Below are 14,166 nucleotides of genomic sequence, written 5' to 3'. Positions count from 1 at the left end.
TGCAGCACTATGCGAGTTTTGCACTGCAAAAGTTTTGCAACATGAGTTAAGATGTCGGTAATCCAAAACTAGACGATATGAATTGTCTGGTTTGGAGACCGGAAACAAAGGGTTCTTCATTTGTGAGGGGCAAGTTTCAATCACCCCCTGGTATTCTAGCTGATCTAGGATTTCTTTTACCTGTTTTTTAGCTTCTTGCTTAATTGGGTACTGTCTTTGTGCAGTAGGTTGTGATTTTAACTGGATTTTGCGAGGAGGAGAGTCCTCATCCCATCCTACATGATTTTTATATAAAGCAGGAGCTAGGGCTACTGCCCACTTTCTAGCAAGTGTGTATTTTTTATGAATTGGGATGTGATTTGAGAAGGCAGGCATAATTATTTCTTCGCCATGAGGGCACTCCCTGACAAACTCTGGTGGCCAGTCTTTTTCAGCTAGAAGGATGTCATAGCCCTTGGAGAGATTATCCCAAAATAGTCCCCTTATTTTTCTAGTCTTATCCCCCTCTATAGTCTTATCCCCCTCTATACGTAAAGTTATTTCATATATTTTGTGAGGTTTGCTAACTCTGGTGTCTGCAGTTTCCACTTGAAGATATTCATTCGTGTCCACTGTCTCCAGATGATTCATAAGGACTTTGCGAGCTATGCTCTCTTCTGCTGCGCTGTCTAGCATTGTCTGAGCCCATTCTCCGTTTTTCAGTTGTGTCCTCAGTATTCTCGGCATTGTTGATTACCTTGATACTAGCTACCTTCTTTTTTGGAAATTGTAATTTCTTTTTTAGCTGAGCAGGTTCCTTGTCTTTGGACTTGGCGTGCTCTTCTCTTTGTTCTGATCGTCCTCTTCTTTCCGATTTCTGCGAGGAAGTCTGAAAAGATTGAGAGGGACGTGTATCAATGTCTTGATATCTATCAGGCTTCTTTATATTATCCCTATTTCTAAGGTTATATCTTTTCCCAGAGGGGTCACTCTGGGGTGACCTGTGTCTTTGGTTCGGAGATTTTTCTCTTCGCCTAGGAGACCTTCCTCTGGACTGGAATTTCTTTTCTTTAGGATTGGATTGTTTGTTTCCATCCCAGCTCTTTTTTTGTGATGTTGAGTTATTATTAAAAAATATTTTTTCAGGACTTTCAATCAGTTGTGGTTTTACTGGTATTCCACCTAAACTATCTCTACCTAGTTCCTCATAGGATTTTTCTATGATTCTGGCAATTTCAGCTGGCTGGTCTGCTATATCTGTCTCTTTTAACCTCTGGCGGATCGCCACGTTTGCTGCTTCTCCCTTTATGTTGGCTAATAATATAGCCGAGACCTGCTTGAAGTCTTTTAGTAATTTCATACCAAGAGTTAAAGCGGCCTCTGGACCATATTCGTCTTGAATTTGTTTTAGCACATCTGGTATTACCGAAATGGATGGAACACCGTGCGTTTTTGTGTAGATGGAAGCAAAGACTGTACCCCAAGTGTCACAGTCCTCAATGTGTGGTGCGATTCCCATTGGAAGACAGATAGTCAGAATCCTGTGTTTTTCTAACGGGGTGGTGTCTGGAAACACAGCCTCTATTTGGGTGATTTTTTGTGCTAACCAGAATGGTATTTGTTCCCGTTTAGCTGGTACTTTACCTAGGCAGGATTGTATGTTCTGTGGTGTAATTTTATTTGTGTTCCCCTGGTGAGGGGTCAGCTGTGGAATTTTAATTGCTGGCTGAATTGTTGAAGTCCGCATCACATATTGGACTAATTGTCTATGTATCTTTATTAATTGTTTTAGTTGTACTAAAAGATCTGCTGCAGGCATTCTTTCGAACTCTGGATGTGGTGTGTATCTGGCTAGGACCGGCCACGTTGCTCCTGGTCTCCCTAAGGGACCGAGCCTGGTGATGTGATTATTATGTTTTAGGGCGCCATTAAATAAGAGCAGGTGCTCTTGAAATTTAAGTGGTACTTCCACCTCCTCGAAAGGAGTATAATCTTCAGGAGGTTCCTCTGTTTTGTAATAGTGGAAGTACTTTGTTACAGCATTTGCTGCTGGAAAATGTATCCATGAATAGTATACCTCTGTCTGCCGATATTCGTGTGCCTCAATTACGAATATGACTGTACCACCTCTAGGTGTCAGTCCATTTTCTATAAGTTTTAAGGTTATAGATTTCCTTTTGATGACCGGGATGAGTATTATATCCTGGTCTGCTTCTTGCAGGGCAGTATCATCTGCTGCGAGTTCAGTTGCTAATCTAACTGCCTCTCTTTCATCATCACTGTCTACCATTTTACCGACAGGATGGTTACTTTGTTTGTTTGCAGATCAGGTTTCTTGTGGAAACAAAGATTAGATGCACAATATTTTGGAACGGTTTATCCTTCAACGTTGACTAAACCAAGTACCATACATAGGAGTTTCCTCCTGCGAGGTTTGGCGGATATTACCTTTCGCCCACTCCAGGCGTCTTTGGAGTATTATGGGAAAAGGGGTCTGAGTGAGAAAGCACGACTGAGTTACTCTAAATGTCTTACGTTAATTTTATCGCCCTTCCAAACGCGTTGGGCGCCATGTAGTGTAGTTCCTATTATCCCAATAGGCTCTGCGCATTGGAATAATACCTTCAATAGTATAGGCCTAGACCAGACGTTAACTAGGTCTACTACTGTCGATATCAGACTTAAAGTTTTGGGTTTGCCAGCTAGCTCAGAGTTCACTAGAAACTTTCTCGAATAGGCAAGGAGGAGTTGAACCTCCCTGGATAGACAAGAAGGGATTTAGTTTCTGACAACCATAGAACATGACAACTTTGCTCTCCCCTAATCAAGAGTGTATCTCGAGAGTCGTGTGAAAACAAAAGGCAATTTATTTTACTCAGTCAGTACGTGCATTCTTAGTCTCATCAGATTGTAGAGAAAAGGAAGAGACGGGCGTGTTCAATAAAAGATGTTATTTATTGATCAGTCTCTTTTCTCATACAAGAGAAATGGATCGATATTATTGCAATACTTATGGTTAAGTAAAGTGCATACATTAAAAGCAGAAGTATAAAATAATACTGTAAAAACATTGATATGGTTTCTAAGCCATATGAAGGTTTAAAATGAATAAAATATATTACATACACATATACATTTGACTAATCGTACTCAACTGGTGTTTCTAACTACGCCTACCCCGTGTACCTGACCTAAGTCTAATGCGTGGGCGGGAATAGAAAGTTACAGTTTACGTTAAGTTTGTTTTGCCAAGTGACTGACTAAAGAATTCTCTGTGAGGGGTTATTCAGTTCTGTACCTGGAATCTAGGATGGATGAGGGATGGTATCTCTCGTCTCTGGTCTCTATATTCCAGGCTGCCTGCGAGGGCTACCCGGAAGCGCCGGAGCTGGATTTCTCGGCAGGAGAAAGCAGCGTCTCGTTCTCAGCGCGTCAGGAAAGGCGGGGCTGCGCCAGCGGGGTCTGCTCTGCTCTGGGCTTCGGCAAGTCTGGCTGCTCCGATCTCGTCACCACCGCGTGTGTTTGCATAGGGCAATATCGGTAATATTTATACCTTTAAGGTGCCGAGATTGACGTAAGGATGGACATAGATACGTCAATAAGGATGTCATACGACCAGGTCGTTAGCACATTCTTTTGCTGAAGTTCTCGGTGAAAACAAAACAATGGCCGCAGGGTTTTTCCCAAGGTGTCATAGGTTTGATTTGTTTTGAGAACTCCGTATGCCTTATCAGGGGCTGGAGGAATATCGCTTGTCTAATTAGATGGCAAGCGTTATGACCTAATCAGATAACACGTTCCTGTGCCGTAGTGTGGCTTTATCAGATAACGGTTCCTGCATCATGGGGGTTTTCTGCCTCATGGGATGGCTGCTAGTTAACTTGTTAGTTTGTTAACCAGAATCGGGTCAGGAATAGGGGGATCGATACAGAACCTATAGGAATACATCACAGGCATAGATCAGTCACATGTCTAGCTGGGTGCACTATACCAGTGGTGGGGGTGGAGGTGCCTGAGTCTGGGCCCTACAGTGTCTAAGTCTATTCTTAGACATTGTAAGTCCAGTGCTGCCATTAAGAGTATATGGTGCTGGGAGTTTGTCATTACGAACTCCACAGCACCATAATGGCTACCCTGAAAACTGAGAAGTGTGGTATCAAACCTCTCAGCAAATTAAACCCACACTGATGCCAGTGTGGGATTTAATGAGAAATGCACTCAGAGGGCATCTTAGAGATGCCCCCTGAAAACTAACCTACCTGTAGTGTCCAGGCTGAGTGGCTGCTTTCAGCTGCCACCACCAGATATGTTTCTGGACCCCTGCGTCGAGAGCCTGCTGCTCTCGGGGGCCTGAAACAATACACATCCTGGGACAAGGTGCCAAGCTTCCTCCCCCAGGATGGGCAGGGTTCACGAAGGGGAAGCTTCAAAGGATTGCTGCCTTTATGAGCTTCCCCAGGCCACTTGCTGCTTTCAGCAACTGGTCCCCACTGGTTCTGACCCCCACTTTGGGTGGGAGAACAGGCGGGAAAAACAAGTGATCAAAAGGAGTGTGCCCACCTCTGCCAACTCCAGCCCTCAGGGGAGGTAGCTGAGGTGAAGCACCACTCTCAGTCCCCAACATCTTGCAGATGGGGGGACTCTGCCAACCAGGGACAGGCTCATGCCCCCCTCCTACTGGAGGCTGGCATGATAGGGGGTGTACCCACCCTAGGGAAGGGACCCATTGGTCCCTGCCTTTTACCTCCCGGTAACGCCCCTAAATCTAGCAATTAGGGGCACCCCTGAACCTTGCTTCCTCGGACAAGAAGAAACTACAAGGGGAAGAAGAAAAAGGACCGAACAGCCATGTAGCAGCTAACAAGAGGTGAACGCCCCCTGTCTTGGCCCCAGCCCTACCGGCCTGTCTCTACCTCAAACCTGATCTTGCGAAATCCTGTTGTGTCCTGCACCCAGCAAACCCAAAAACCCCGGAGGACCTGCCTGCCTTTAACTTTGTCTCCCGTGAACACTGGATTTGTTCATCTGCAACCTCTGGCTCCGGCAAGACACTGCGAATCCGCCCCACTCTGCACCGGCCGTACACGGCCTGAGGTCGAGTGGGCACCCTGGGGATCCTGACCCCGAGATCCGGTGACCCCTGACCTGCCTCAAGCCTCCATCGACGCCTGCAGCCTAAATCCAGCAGGTCCCCCCAACTGTGACCAGGAGCTGGTAAGAAGATTCGACCCCGAAAGTCACCCCTGCACCCGACGCCCCACGGCCTTGGGTGCCCAAGCCAACGGTGCCTAACTAAGCCCTAACTTCCCAACTTACCTCTCAGAGTGGTGCTCCACCCAGAAGACCTTTGTCCCGTAGCCTGCAGTGCCTTTGCAAACCTGAGGTTCCCCTTTGAAACCAACAGGGCAAGTGATGTCGAAACAGCACCCTGCACCCGGCCACCCTAGTGCCGCTGAGGGTGCACCTTTGGTGCTATTTTGTTTCTTCATTTGCCCCGAGCTAAAGTCCAGGAGCTTTGCTCCCACAATCAAGTGGCCTGCTTGCCAGCAGGCACCAACCGAAGGCCCCCTATCCCCCTTTGGATAACATTGGGCCTCAGCACTCTGCAGACAGCCGCCCTAGTGCAGCTGAGGGTGTACCTAGAGTGAATATTTCCATATCCCCGTCCTGCCAGCCAACAGGTGTTACCTACGGTTTACAGTAGGCCATGAGCATTTTGAGTTCACCGTGCTCCCCTTTGGCCTTACCAGCGCCCCTCTGGAGTTCACAAAAGGTGGTTGCAGTTCAATCTGCGCAAATCAGGGGTTCCAGTCTTCCCCTATCACGACGACTGGCTGTTGAAGGCGAGTTTGCCCCTTGCTGTCTTCTCCCACCTCCTGCATTTGCTGGGGTTCACTATCAACGTGCCAAAGTCACACCTGACTCCCTCTCAGATGCTCCATTTTATCAGAGCGGTTCTGGATACGACGCCGTTTCGGGCTTATCCTCCTAAACAGCTAATTCAGGATATTCGGGTGTTGATACCGATGTTTCAGCCTCTATTCCAGATTTTGGTTAGAATGACCCTGAGACTGCTGGGCCTCATGGTTTCCTGCGTCCTGCTGATGGATCATGCTAGGTGGCACATGCGGGCTCTGCAGTGAGACCTGAAGTTCCAGTGGGCGCAGCATCAGGGGAATCTTTCCGACGTTGTCCAGATCTCGGAGGGGACTGCACGTCGGTTGCAGCAGTGGTTGATGAACCAAGATTGAGTCAACAGCAGATCCCTCTCCCTTCCCAACCAGAGTACACAGTGGTGACAGAGGGATGTGTCACTCCTGGAGTGTGGCGGCCACCTGGGAGAGGCGAAGATCAGAGAACTCAGACTCCGGTGGAGTCGGGCCTCCACATCAACCTTTTGGAGCTCCGGGCGATTCGTCTGGCACTGAAGGCATTCCTTCCCTCTATCAAAGGAACAGTAGTGCAGGTGTTCACAAACAACACCACTGCCATGTGGTACTGCAGCAAACAGGGCAGGATGGGGTTGTGGACCTTATGTCAAGAGGCTTTTCGCCTTTGCACATGGCTAGAACATCAGGGCATGTCCCTTGTGGTTCAAGCCCTGGCAGATTCTCTGATTACCAGGGCAGATGAGCTCAGTTGTCGGTGCATGATGGATCACGAATGGCGTCTTTACTAGGAGGTGGTGCAAGGTCTCTTTCAGCAGTGGGGAGAGCCTTGGTTAGATCTGTTCGCCACTGAAGAGAACGCACAATGTCAGCAGTTCTGCATTTTGGAAATTCCAAGGAGTCACTCTCTCGGCAGCGCTTTTCGTTGCGAGTGGACTTGCTGCCTCCTCTACGCATTCCCACCAGTACCACTTCTGGCCGAGTGCTGAAGAAGATCAAGCACGACCGGCCCTGGTCAATTCATGACCAGACCGGAGGCTAGCATTATGCATATTACGTTTATTACCAGCTCCTTGCAGAACTTCAAAGTATTACATCACTAACATCAAAATTCTAGACCTTAGAATGTCCAATAACATTTCTAAACCCTGTAACAGCAGCCATCTTTCTCTTTTATCTGCTGATTCTTGCAGGATAAGTATGGTGTACAGAGTGAATCATTTTATAAGTTGGAGTTAATTATTGTGAATTTCAGTGATATGAGTTGTTATTAGTTCATTATTATAATACGCAGAGTATGTTTGGATATGTTAAAATTGGAAGGGGTGTTTATTTGTCTTTTGAAGATAGTAATTTGTGTTTAAATATAGCGTTTCAATACCCAAATTATGGGTTATGGTAGTTTAGTTGTCAGGTAAGTGCGAGTTTTTGTGTTAGTTTGGATATATATAAAAAAAAGAAAACTGAGTTGTATTACTGTTGCACCACGAGCAAGCATTTTAGCATTGTCTCGCAGCATAGTGGAGATGATTCATGTTCGATGAACAAGCCGCGTTCTTTCTTGGGCAGCTCCTTGTTGTCTGTGCCTGGAGACATTCCGTAGTGTGAAGAGCGTCATCACGCTTGCGCATGTGACAACGCATTTGCCCATTTTGTTTAGCCACCTAGAGCGTTATCTGATGGCCTGAAGCAAACGCTCAGCCATTGGAGTGAAGTGCGCTCGAGCGTTGTCTCTCCTCACTGCCAAATCAGCTGTTTCTGTCAGCCGGCAGAGTGGGAAGAGGCACGCTCGGTTTGTTGTCATATTATTTCAGGTCAATACAGATTTTTTCATTAGATGTAACTGATTTTAAGTGGGATTGTTTGTTTAGGAAGTAATTTTGATTTATATAAAAGTAAATATTGTGACAAAAATAAATTAAAAAGAGAAGTTTTTAAAGAAAAGTATTAATTTTTTAAGACAATTTGGGTTACATTGTGAGAAAAATATGGAGAATAATGAGGGTGCACAATCTTCAGGTTCAGGTGATGCTGATTTAAGAAAGACAGTGCAAGAGGAAGTGAAGAGCTCAATGAAGGAGGTTTTGCAGAGCGTATTAAGAAGGAAAAGAAAGGCTGTAGAGTGTTCAGAGGATGAGTATTGGTCAATGGATGAGGAGGAAGGTAATGAGGTGAGAGGTTATGTAAAAAGGACTAAATTGTCAAAGAATATTGAAGTGGGAGTCAGATTTTTAATAGAAGGTAAAGGTGAGCCTAGTGCCACAAATTGAGAAGGTGTCCCACGCAGCACAAAAGATGTTGAAAGAGCGCAAGAGGAGTTCTTGGACCAGGATAGAGAAAACGAGGCAGATGAGTTCATTTTCGATGATTATTGTGATGACGGATGGGATATGGCGAAAGACAAGGTAGAGAAGGAAAGAAAGGAGAAAGGTATCATTAAAGATCCTCAGGGTGAGGACGTTTCGTCAGGAATTAATTTGGGATCCTAGAAGCACGGACTAGTGGCAATTGCCCCATGTAGCTGAATTTTTGAATCTTTGGATAAGGAGGCTGTAAGAAAAGGAGGCCAGACCAGTCATGAGAGCGGAGTATTCTTGTCCTGTAGAAAAAACAGCAATGGACCGCACACCACTAGCCCCTCTCCGGGTCGCCCCTAAGCACTCTGGTATGTGCAGTGCCTGAAGTTCGAAGAATTACTGAAAGTTCATAAGTGGTTCACCTATGTAGGTGCAAGTAGATACTTGTTGTTCCCTCGATCTCTAGACCCGGGACATGGCCCGGGTTTCGGGATATCTTCCCTCATCAGTAGAGAAAGTCAATAGGGGTGGAAGAGAAGGCCGCCTCGTAACCGTCATGGGCCTCGTTGCCCAGTACGCAGGTGCGTCGTCCATAAGCTTGTCAGCTTGGGAGGCTCAAGGGAGCCCTTATGTAGAAAAAACAGCAATGAACGGCACACCGCTAGCCCCTCCTCCGGGTCGCCCCTAAGCACTCTGGTATGTGCAGTGCCTGAAGTTCGAAGAATTACTGAAAGTTCGTAAGTGGTTCACCTATGTAGGTGCAAGTAGATACTTGTTGTTCCCCCGATCTCTAGACCCGGGACATGGCCCGGGTTTCGGGATATCTTCCCTCATCAGTAGAGAAAGTCAATAGGGGTGGAAGAGAAGGCCGCCTCGTAACCGTCACGGGCCTCGATGCCCAGCACGCAGGTGCGTCGTCCAGAAGCTCGTCAGGTTGGAAGGCTCAAGAGAGCCCTTATGTAGAAAAAACAGCAATGGACCACACACCGCTAGCCCCTCCTCCGGGTCGCCCGTAAGCACTCTGGTATGTGCAGTGCCTGAAGTTCGAAGAATTACTGAAAGTTCGTAAGTGGTTCACCTATGTAGGTGCAAGTAGATACTTGTTGTTCCCCCGATCTCTAGACCCGGGACATGGCCAGGGTTTCGGGATATCTTCCCTCATCAGTAGAGAAAGTCAATAGAGGTGGAAGAGAAGGCCGCCTCGTAACCGTCACGGGCCTCGTTGCCCAGCACGCAGGTGCGTCGTCCAGAAGCTCATCAGCTTGGGAGGCTCAAGGGAGCCCTTATGTAGAAAAAACAGCAATGGACCGCACACCGCTAGCCCCTCCTCCGGGTCGCCCCTAAGCACTCTGGTATGTGCAGTGCCTGAAGTTTGAAGAATTACTGAAAGTTCGTGAGTGGTTCACCTATGTAGGTGCAAGTAGATACTTGTTGTTCCCTCGATCTCTAGACCCGGGACATGGCCCGGGTTTCGGGATATCTTCCCTCATCAGTAGAGAAAGTCAATAGGGGTGGAAGAGAAGGCCGCCTCATAACTGTCACGGGCCTCGTTGCCCAGCATGCAGGTGCGTCGTCCAGAAGCTCGTCAGCTTGGGAGGCTCAAGGGAGCCCTTATCTAGAAAAAACAGCAATGGACCGCACACCGCTAGCCCCTCTCCGGGTCGCCCCTAAGCACTCTGGTATGTGCAGTGCCTCAAGTTCGAAGAATTACTGAAAGTTCGTAAGTGGTTCACCTATGTAGGTGCAAGTAGATACTTGTTGTTCCCCCGATCTCTAGACCCGGGACATGGCCCGGGTTTCGGGATATCTTCCCTCATCAGTAGAGAAAGTCAATAGGGGTGGAAGAGAAGGCCGCCTCGTAACCATCACGGGCCTCGTTGCCCAGCACGCAGGTGCGTCGTCCAGAAGCTCGTCAGCTTGGGAGGCTCAAGGGAGCCCTTATGTAGAAAAAACAGCAATAGACCGCACACCGCTAGCCCCTCCTCCGGGTCGCCCCTAAGCACTCTGGTATGTGCAGTGCCTGAAGTTCGAAGAATTACTGAAAGTTCGTAAGTGGGTCACCTATGTAGGTGCAAGTAGATACTTGTTGTTCCCCCGATCTCTAGACCCGGGTTTCGGGATATCTTCCCTCATCAGTAGAGAAAGTCAATAGGGGTGGAAGAGAAGGCCGCCTCGTAACTGTCACGGGCCACGTTGCCCAGCACGCAGGTGCGTCGTCCAGAAGCTCGTCAGCTTGGGAGGCTCAAGGGAGCCCTTATGTAGAAAAAACAGCAATGGACCGCACACCGCTAGCCCCTCTCCGGGTCGCCCCTGAGCACTCTGGTATGTGCAGTGCCTGAAGTTCGAAGAATTACTGAAAGTTCGTAAGTGGGTCACCTATGTAGGTGCAAGTAGATACTTGTTGTTCCCCCGATCTCTAGACCCGGGACATGGCCCGGGTTTCGGGATATCTTCCCTCATCAGTAGAGAAAGTCAATAGGGGTGGAAGATAAGGCCGCCTCATAACCGTCACGGGCCTCGTTGCCCAGCACGCAGGTGCGCCATCCAGAAGCTCGTCAGCTTGGAAGGCTCAAGGGAGCCCTAATGTAGAAAAAACAGCAATGGACCGCACACCGCTAGCCCCTCCTCCGGGTCGCCTCTAAGCACTCTGGTATATGCAGTGCCTGAAGTTCGAAGAATTACTGAAAGTTCGTAAGTGGGTCACCTATGTAGGTGCAAGTAGATACTTGTTGTTCCCCGATCTCTAGACCCGGGACAAGGCCCGGGTTTCGGGATATCTTCCCTCATCAGTAGAGAAAGTCAATAGGGGTGGAAGAGAAGGCCGCCTCGTAACCGTCACTGGCCTCGTTGCGCAGCACACAGGTGCGTCGTCCAGAAGCTTGTCAGCTTGGGAGGCTCAAGGGAGCCCTTATGTATAAAAAACAGCAATGGACCGCACACCGCTAGCCCCTCCTCCGGGTCGCCCCTAAGCACTCTGGTATGTGCAGTGCCTGAAAATCGAAGAATTACTGAAAGTTCATAAGTGGTTCACCTATGTAGGTGCAAGTAGATACTTGTTGTTCCCCCGATCTCTAGACCCGGGACATGGCCCGGGTTTCGGGATATCTTCCCTCATCAGTAGAGAAAGTCAATAGGGGTGGAAGAGAAGGCCGCCTCATAACCGTCACGGGCCTCGTTGCCCAGCACGCAGGTGCGCCATCCAGAAGCTCGTCAGCTTGGGAGGCTCCAGGGAGCCCTAATGTAGAAAAAACAGCAATGGACCGCACACCGCTAGCCCCTCCTCCGGGTCGCCTCTAAGCACTCTGGTATGTGCAGTGCCTGAAGTTCGAAGAATTACTGAAAGTTCGTAAGTGGTTCACCTATGTAGGTGCAAGTAGATACTTGTTGTTCCCCCGATCTCTAGACCCGGGACATGGCCCGGGTTTCGGGATATCTTCCCTCATCAGTAGAGAAAGTCAATAGGGGTGGAAGAGAAGGCCGCCTCGTAACCGTCACGGGCCTCATTGCCCAGCACGCAGGTGTGGCGTTCAGAAGCTCGTCAGCTTGGGAGGCTCAAGGGAGCCTTATGTAGAAAAAACAACAATGGACCGCACACCGCTAGCCCATCCTCCGGGTCACCCCTAAGCACTCTGGTATGTGCAGTGCCTGAAGTTCGAAGAATTACTGAAAGTTCATAAGTGGTTCACCTATGTAGGTGCAAGTAGATACTTGTTGTTCCCCCGATCTCTAGACCCGGGACATGGCCCGGGTTTCGGGATATCTTCCCTCATCAGTAGAGAAAGTCAATAGGGGTGGAAGAGAAGGCCGCCTCGTAACCGTCACGGGCCTCGTTGCCCAGCACGCAGGTGCGTCGTCCAGAAGCTCATCAGCTTGGGAGGCTCAAGGGAGCCCTTATGTAGAAAAAACAGCAATGGACTGCACACCGCTAGCCCCTCTCCGGGTCGCCCCTAAGCACTCTGGTATGTGCAGTGCCTGAAGTTCGAAGAATTACTGAAAGTTCGTACGTGGTTCACCTATGTAGGTGCAAGTAGATACTTGTTGTTCCCCCGATCTCTAGACCCGGGACATGGCCCGGGTTTCGGGATATCTTCCCTCATCAGTAGAGAAAGTCAATAGGGGTGGAAGAGGAAGAGAAGGCCGCCTCGTAACCGTCACGGGCCTCGTTGCCCAGTACGCAGGTGCGTCGTCCAGAAGCTTGTCAGCTTGGGAGGCTCAAGGGAGCCCTTATGTAGAAAAAACAGCAATGAACGGCACACCGCTAGCCCCTCCTCCGGGTCGCCCCTAAGCACTCTGGTATGTGCAGTGCCTGAAGTTCGAAGAATTACTGAAAGTTCGTAAGTGGTTCACCTATGTAGGTGCAAGTAGATACTTGTTGTTCCCCCGATCTCTAGACCCGGGACATGGCCCGGGTTTTGGGATATCTTCCCTCATCAGTAGAGAAAGTCAATAGGGGTGGAAGAGAAGGCCGCCTCGTAACCGTCACGGGCCTCGATGCCCAGCACGCAGGTGCGTCGTCCAGAAGCTCGTCAGGTTGGAAGGCTCAAGAGAGCCCTTATGTAGAAAAAACAGCAATGGACCACACACCGCTAGCCCCTCCTCCGGGTCGCCCCTAAGCACTCTGGTATGTGCAGTGCCTGAAGTTCGAAGAATTACTGAAAGTTCGTAAGTGGTTCACCTATGTAGGTGCAAGTAGATACTTGTTGTTCCCCCGATCTCTAGACCCGGGACATGGCCAGGGTTTCGGGATATCTTCCCTCATCAGTAGAGAAAGTCAATAGGGGTGGAAGAGAAGGCCGCCTCGTAACCGTCACGGGCCTCGTTGCCCAGCACGCAGGTGCGTCGTCCAGAAGCTCATCAGCTTGGGAGGCTCAAGGGAGCCCTTATGTAGAAAAAACAGCAATGGACCGCACACCGCTAGCCCCTCCTCCGGGTCGCCCCTAAGCACTCTGGTATGTGCAGTGCCTGAAGTTCGAAGAATTACTGAAAGTTCGTAAGTGGTTCACCTATGTAGGTGCAAGTAGATACTTGTTGTTCCCACGATCTCTAGACCCGGGACATGGCCCGGGTTTCGGGATATCTTCCCTCATCAGTAGAGAAAGTCAATAGGGGTGGAAGAGAAGACCGCCTCGTAACTGTCACGGGCCTCGTTGCCCAGCATGCAGGTGCGTCGTCCAGAAGCTCGTCAGCGTGGGAGGCTCAAGGGAGCCCTTATGTAGAAAAAATAGCAATGGACTGCACACCGCTAGCCCCTCTCCGGGTCGCCCCTAAGCACTCTGGTATGTGCAGTGCCTGAAGTTCGAAGAATTACTGAAAGTTCATAAGTGGTTCACCTATGTAGGTGCAAGTAGATACTTGTTGTTCCCCCGATCTCTAGACCCGGGACATGGCCCGGGTTTCGGGATATCTTCCCTCATCAGTAGAGAAAGTCAATAGGGGTGGAAGAGGAAGAGAAGGCCGCCTCGTAACCGTCACGGGCCTCGTTGCCCAGTACGCAGGTGCGTCGTCCAGAAGCTTGTCAGCTTGGGAGGCTCAAGGGAGCCCTTATGTAGAAAAAACAGCAATGAATGGCACACCGCTAGCCCCTCCTCCGGGTCGCCCCTAAGCACTCTGGTATGTGCAGTGCCTGAAGTTCGAAGAATTACTGAAAGTTCGTAAGTGGTTCACCTATGTAGGTGCAAGTAGATACTTGTTGTTCCCCCGATCTCTAGACCCGGGACATGGCCCGGGTTTTGGGATATCTTCCCTCATCAGTAGAGAAAGTCAATAGGGGTGGAAGAGAAGGCCGCCTCGTAACCGTCACGGGCCTCGATGCCCAGCACGCAGGTGCGTCGTCCAGAAGCTCGTCAGGTTGGAAGGCTCAAGAGAGCCCTTATGTAGAAAAAACAGCAATGGACCACACACCGCTAGCCCCTCCTCCGGGTCGCCCCTAAGCACTCTGGTATGTGCAGTGCCTGAAGTTCGAAGAATTACTGAAAGTTCGTAAGTGGTTCACCTATGTAGGT

At 49.2% G+C, this 14,166-nt stretch overlaps 1 protein-coding gene across 4 annotated transcripts in view; it reads left to right on the top strand.

Annotated features, from left to right (window-relative positions):
• The window catches only part of LOC144791082 (disintegrin and metalloproteinase domain-containing protein 9-like), a 2,835,950-nt gene that overhangs the window by 1,550,343 nt on the left and 1,271,441 nt on the right, over positions 1–14,166 (top strand). The window lies entirely within an intron of this gene.

The sequence above is a fragment of the Lissotriton helveticus genome, chromosome 11 (genome assembly GCF_964261635.1).
Source record: "Lissotriton helveticus chromosome 11, aLisHel1.1, whole genome shotgun sequence".
Taxonomy (NCBI): Eukaryota; Metazoa; Chordata; class Amphibia; order Caudata; family Salamandridae; genus Lissotriton; species Lissotriton helveticus.
This window is presented reverse-complemented; position numbering and strand designations above follow the sequence as displayed.